The following is a 7355-nucleotide window of genomic DNA, read 5'->3' as shown; positions in this document are numbered from 1 at the left end:
CTTCGTCGTATTGGGCTTGGAGTGGTAGGCGCTACCGAGAAAAACATCCCTCTCATCTCTTTGCACATCATCCTTTCTATGTCCTACCCGATTAGGCAGAACTGCGGACCGTGGTCGGCCACATTATACTAATGTCAAGGGCAAGAACCCTTTTTTTGGTTTTTTATTTATTTTTGGCTGCGTTGGGTCTTTGTTGCTGCACGGGGGCTTTCTCTAGTTTCAGCGAGCTGGGGCTGCTCTTCACTGTGATGCGCAGGCTTCTCATTGCAGTGACTTCTCTTGTTGCGGAGCACGGGCTCTAGGTGTGCGGGCTTCAGTAGTTCTGGCACGCAGGCTCAGTAGTTATAGCTTGCGGGCTCTAGAGCGCAGGCTCAGTAGTTGTTGGGCACGGGCGTAGTTGCTCCACGGCATATGGGATCTTACCGGACCAGGGCTCCAACCAGTGTCCTCTGCACTGGCAGGGGAATTCTTAACCACTGGGCAACCAGGAAAGTACCAAGAACTCATTACTAAGGTGACTCAAGGGCAAGAACTCTGACTTCTGTCTTTGTTTCTAATCTTTGAGGTAAGAACACCCAGGCAGTGCCTTCTTTCCTTCTCAGGGCAGAAGAGGCCATACATTTTTGTTTTTGTAGAGGATCAGAACATGCCACCCCAAAATACGTTACTTTGACATGATTATTTTGAGCTGAAGACAGTTGAGAAACAGCAGGAACAAACAAAAAGCTCTCCACCTCAACACTTCCCTCCTTCCCATTTGCCTAAAAATAGGACAAGTTTCTATTGGTAAAGGTGTCTCCCTCTCCCTTACCAAGAAGAGGACAACTCTTAGACTGAATCACTGGCAAAGCTTATTAAGCTAATCCTTATTATCCATTAGTTTCCCCCATACATTCACCTTCCCACAGTCTGCCACCCCAAAAGCCTAAACCCCTTTTCCTTTATCACTTCTCTACAATGCATTGTTCTTTGTTAAGATGCTATATAAGCCCCAAATTGTAGCCACCTCTTTGAGTTATTCAACACTTAGTTTCTCCCAGACGTATGTGCATGGCATGAGTTAATAAACTCTTGTGTTTCTCTGGTTAATCTTTATTTTATTGGTTTAATTTCCAGGGCCCCAGCCACAGAACCTAGGAAGGAAAAGATTTTTGTCCCTCCCCTACACTTTCTTGCCTATCCACGTTTTAACAGTTTCTGGTCTTAATTTGATGCACAAATTTTATTAGTATAAGAATTTCTAATTAAAACTAAATTCCACCTTGGGCCCAGAACTTTCAGGAGTGGTGGCACAGTTATCTTACATATGACTTCAAGCATGTCTCTTTAAACTCACTAGGTCTCACTCTCCCCATCTATAAAATGAAGGTATGAATAAGATCCTGGCAAGTACTTTAAAATACTACCTTAAATCTAAATTTACATTAATCAGGTAGTTTTTAGAATGCTTTCAGGGATGTTTAAGATAAAAGATAAGCTTTCAAAGAAATAGCTGCAGTTCACTGAATCTAATCTCCTTGGCTTCTACATTGATTTGAATGTTGCACAACTCAGTTATATTAAATTGAGTCTACCCAGACAGTATGTGGGGTAGCTGTGTGTGTGTGTGTGTGTGTGTGTGTATATGTATTCATAAATTACCCATGTTCAAAAATAACAATCTGTTCATTTGGCTTTAATGGTTCAGAAGCCTTTTAGTACCCCTAAAAAGCCTTTAGATGTAGAATGTGTAAAAACTAGTTTCAATTTTCAGTTGATATTTACATCAGCCAAGTTTTTGTTACATGCAACAGGAACTGATTCTGGGCTATCTTAAGCAAAAAGGGAATTTATTAAATAATTATTTTAATTATTCTTCAGGATTTCAAGTTCCAAGAGTGACTATGCAATTGGTCAAGCTTATTGGACCATGTATCTGTACCCAAGCTGTACCAGAGGGCAGGTACAAACAGCTTCCTTAGTGGGAGAAAGCAGCAAGAAACAAGCACTTAGAATTACCCACCCCAGCTCTCCCTGCCAACGTATTTTGTATTTCCTTCAAATGGAAGGTGGGGATGCTGGAAGAAGGGTAGGTATTGATAGCCCCAAAAAGGATAAATACATACCATAACTTTATCTCAGACCTTGGGAACTACTTGGAAAATAATCTCTGATCCTAAGTTACTTTATAGTTTTTCTCATTCATTAAAGTAAATTTCAGATATGCTCATGGAAATTCAGCTATTTGAATTCTCACTTTGTAAATGCCAAATGAATAGGAAGATTCTGTTGTTGTTTAGTTAACAAAGGAAACATGAGGGAATATAGTGACATTTGGAGTCAACGCTGAGTACACACTGACTGACTTTGGTTCGTTCATTCATTCATTCATTCATTCAACATTTACTGAGCACTTTCTATATGCCTGGCAGTATGCTTACCCACTTCTGCTTCTCACTAGTTCTCTGTCTCTAGACAATGTGCTTAAGCTCTAATCTTCAGTATCCTCATCTGGGAAAAAGAGAAAAAAAAGGTTAATAATGTCAGATAAGATACAAAACATATAACATGTATTATCCAATTTAATCCTCCACAAACCTGTCCAAGGACACAGGCAATTAAGAGTGGCAGGTTTCTAACTCACACTTTTCAGATTCCACAGCCTAAGATCTGATCCTCTGCAAGTAATTGCTCATGCTTGTTACACAAATTAAAACTATGTTTTAAGTACTTAGTATGGTATATGGCAAACAGGTTTTAGGAGAAATACTCATTGGAACCCCTATGATACTAACACAATACTGTGTTAGTACTGTGAAGATACTGCTTATTAGTTTGGGTTGTTATACGTGATAACCATTCAGTAGTACTGAATTTATATTAGGATATAAATATATGATAGGCTCAAATATGTTAGTCATCTAAGGTGATGGTTAAGAATAATCTGAGGGATTAGATACTGCTGAGAGGAAGAGTACAAGTACTACTAAGTTAAAAACATCTGTCAAGGCAGGGAGCCTAGAGGAGATGGATATAGTATCCCTCTGACAGATGGGAAATATAGGATCCTTCACCCTGGACGGGATCCTGTCATCCAGGCTTCTGATAATCACTTCTCATTTCATAGCTACACCCAAATGAGTAGAACAAAAGCTTCAAGGTGAAAGATGCAATATTGCAAAGATGTCAGTTTTACCTTATAGGTTCAATGTAATTCCTCCCCCCAAAAAAATTTCAGCAGGATTTTTTCAAAAAATTGACAAGCTGATTTTAAAATCCGTAAGAAAATGCAAAAGGTCAAGAATAACTAATGCAATCTTAAAGAACAAAGTTGATTTACAGTATCATATCAGGACTTATTCTAAGGCTCTAATTTAGACAAGATGGTATTGGTGTTACATGGATAGAAAAACTGACCCATGGAACAGAAGAGAAAGTCTAGAAATAGCCCCACACATATACAATCACCTGATTTATCATAAAAATGACACTACAGTGCAGTGGAAAAAGGATGATTTTTTAAAAACAGCACTATAATGGGACTCTATGGATACTACCTATATAAATTAATGGTGAAACACAGTAGAGGCATTCTCCCTAAAATTAGGAACAATTTAACATTGTATTAGAGGTGAGGGGCTGGGAATAGAGCAAGTTAAAAAGCCAGAAGCTTTCCTTTTTAATCAAGACTTAGCTGTTTTTCTTGAATGAATGCTCCTTAGATTGTTGCAAGCCTTTCGCTTCTAGAATTCTGAAAAGGTTGATTTTGACAATTTTTGCCAGTGTTCTCACTGCTTTTTACGGAAGAGCCAGTTTTTGGAGGTCCTTATTCTGCTATTTTGGAAGTTGCCCATTTTACTCCTGATATTGGATAGGGAAGTATCAAAGAGACACCCTAGCGGATGCATTGAGTGTGAAGTATATTCCTTTCTGCCCTCATTGTCAGTAAACTCCACTTCCTCCTTATCAGGTTCAATTACTCCAGCCAGGATGGTGATACGTTCTTGTCTGCTGGCCTCTTGGCACAAGGGGCCTAAAATCACTGGGAAACCTCAGTAGGTTAAAGTTTGATGGATCTATTAATTGTGTCTCCTGACGAAACAGTTCCCCTGATAGGAACCAGCCCTCTAGAGCAGGGGTCCCTAACCCCCGGGCCTGTTTGGAACCGGGCCGCACAGCAGGAGGTGAGCGGCTGGCGAGTGAGCAAGTTTCATCTGCTGCTCCGCATCGCTCACATTACCGCCTGAACCATCCCCACCCCGTCCGTGGAAAAACTGTCTTCCACGACACCGGTCCCTGGTGCCAAAAAGGTTGGGGAGTGCTGCTCTAGAGCAGAGTCGTGGGGATGGGAAGCACATGGACCAGTGGCGACAGAAAGTGGCTGTATTAATTTCCTACTGCTGCTGTAACAAATTACCACAAACTTAGTGGTTTAAAACAACACATTTATTCTCTTAAATTATGGCGATCAGAAATCTAAAATCAAGGTGTCAACAAGGCTGTGTTTCTCCTGAAGGCTTTGGGAGAGAATCCATTTGCCTTTTTCAATTTCTGGAGGCTGCCTACATTCCTTGGCTCATGGTCCCTTCCTCACATCACTCCATCCTCCTGCTTTAGTCATCAGATCTCCTACTACTTGCTCCCATCTCCCTCTTACAAGGACCTCTGAGATTATATTGGGTCCACCTGGATCATCAAGGCTATTCTCCCCATCTAAACTTAATCACACCTGCCAAGTCCCTTTTACCACGTAAGATCACATATTCACAGGTTCTGGGTATTAGGACATGGACGTATTTGGGGGCCATTATTTAGCCTACAAGGGGAATTCTATTTCTACCTTTTCATTCCCAGACTTGCATTTTCTGCCTATACTGGACATGGCACTATATAATGAGTTTGATTTAGTATACTGAGTCCTGGTGGACGGCATCCCACCTTCACATCTTCCAAGCTTTTGCTGCAGTTTCAAAAGGATTTTTCACCACTCCACCGGGCCAGCATTTTCTACGTTCTGTAGTATGTGACAGGACCAGTGAATCCCATGGTCATGAAACAGTCCTTTGCTGTAAAGTAGGTCCCTAGGTCAAAGGCAATGTTATGCAGGATACATATTGATGGATCAAACACTTGTAAACCCTTGGACAAGTAGTCTGGCCAACATCTTGTGGGCAGGAAAGGCAAACTCATACCTGGAGACAGGAAGATTCTAGTAAAGGTCAGTCATTGTCCTTCCAGGATAGGAGCCCAATGTAATCAACTTGCTACCAAGTAGCTGCTTGGTTTCCTTGAGGGATGCTATTGTATCAAGGGCTCAGTGCTGAACATGAGGGAGTGGCCACTTGGTGAGTGGAAGCCGTGCTGTTGGCCTCTTGCTCACCTGCATCCCTGAGACATGACAATGTACATGAGCCCATTGTGCCAGTACTGGGACAGCTGATGGCTGCGGTTGCTGAAGTTACTGGTCAAGTCTGTTTACCTGGTTGTTGAGTGCCTGTTCTGTGGTGGATTATCCCTGGTAGGCATTGTTATACAACACAAAGTTCTTTACTCGTGTGCCGAATCCCGTAGATTTCTCCACTGCTTCTTCTCCAGGCTTCCCTGTCCCTGCTCTAATCTTTTTCATGCCAGGCCCCTGATCATCTAGCCAACTTATTTGCCACTTGCCAAGAAGATATATTCTTCCTTCAAGCCACTTTTTACCACACAAAGTGGATGACCAGGAATACTGCCCCCAATTCTGCCTTTTTGGAGAATTCACCTGTCTTTTAACAGCACTCCTGATTTGGGCTGTAGGGCAGAAGTCTATTTTTATTTTGAACCCATATTCCAATAAACCCATCGGTGAACACAGCTTGGGCTTTTTTGTCCTGAATCAGCTAGACAAAAGAGCCTCTCAAGCAGCCACAGTTGTGAACTGAGGGAGGGACTCTGGTTCAAGTGTTATACGTATGATACAGGAGTCTGGACCATCTGCCTATGTACCTATTCATTTCCCCTGGCCCTACATGTCACCGATCCCAGGTGTACCATTTCCACCTTATGATGGATTGACTTGGTGGGTCTGACAAAACCTAGCTCATGAAGGGTTACTTGATGTCCCATGAGATGCTCAGTTCTTACCAAGGCCCATCAGCATGCAAGGAGCCATTTTTGAATGAGGTGTGGTTCTCCACTGCAGATGCTTTGGCCTTGCTACAGAACCTAGAAGTCTACCTTGCGATTCTCCAGTTGGAGGTTGCCATAAACTCCCGTGGCTGCTATGCTTATCACAGATACTCTTGTCCCATAGAATCTCCTGTATTGAATGGCCCATGCAGTACGGCTAATTACACTGCAGCCTGTACCTGCTACAAAGCCTTTATGTGCTCTGGATCCCACTGAAAACTGGCAGCCTTCCAGTCACCCAGTATATGAGTCAGAGTAGTATTCTCAAGTTCTGGATTCCCACAAAGAAGCCTGGAGCTTGATGTGCATTCTTGGTGGCAGATTATTGATAAAATGAGTGAGATGCAAAAATTTGTTCTTACTATAAAGGAGACATCTTGACATTCAAGCAGACCACTGGACCCTAAAAATTTCACTGATGTAAAAGGTTGCTTGTTCTTATTAGTGGTTATTTCCTATCCTTGGGAGCATAATATGCTAGCTACTTATTGTTTACCTGGCCCAAGGAGTAATGATGTCATGAATGTAATAGGTCAGTGTGACATTCTGTGGAAGGTTCAGATGGTCTAGATCTCTTCAGACTATATTATGATAGAGGGTGGGCAAGTACTGTTCTCTGTCCTACATGAATGCAAACTGCTTCCCGTCCCACACCCTCAGCACCCAGTTCAACAGACTCTCATGGCTCCTGTTGGTACATGTAGGTTAGGTCCTGCATCTCCTTTGGCACATAGGCCCATTTGAAAGTGCTGAAAGTAGACACACAAAGTGAAGAGAAAGGAGCTGCAGAACTGCTTGGTTTTTTCCATAAAGTTTTGTTACTTTTCTTTGAATTTTGAAACTGTACGTTTAGCTTTGATCTTAAAATAAAATTCAATTACTAAAAGAAAAAAAGGAAAACTAGGACAGTCTATCCATCTGTATCTACCTACCTACCTAATATGTGTGTTATACCAAAATTCAGTTTTAGCCTCATATTCAATATTTTCTACTTACCTTGGATTCAACCTTGACCTTTAAAAACCCAGAGACAGGGCTTCCCTGGTGGCGCAGTGGTTGAGAGTCCGCCTGCCGATGCAGGGGACACGGGTTCGTGCCCCGATCCCGGAGGATCCCACATGCCGCGGAGCGGCTGGGCCCGCGAGCCATGGCCGCGGAGCCTGTGTGTCCGGAGCCTGTGCTCCGCAACGGGAGAGGCCACAGCAGTG

This window comes from Mesoplodon densirostris, chromosome 13 (genome assembly GCF_025265405.1).
Source record: "Mesoplodon densirostris isolate mMesDen1 chromosome 13, mMesDen1 primary haplotype, whole genome shotgun sequence".
Lineage (NCBI taxonomy): Eukaryota > Metazoa > Chordata > Mammalia > Artiodactyla > Ziphiidae > Mesoplodon > Mesoplodon densirostris.
Note: the sequence above shows the minus strand (reverse complement) of the source record.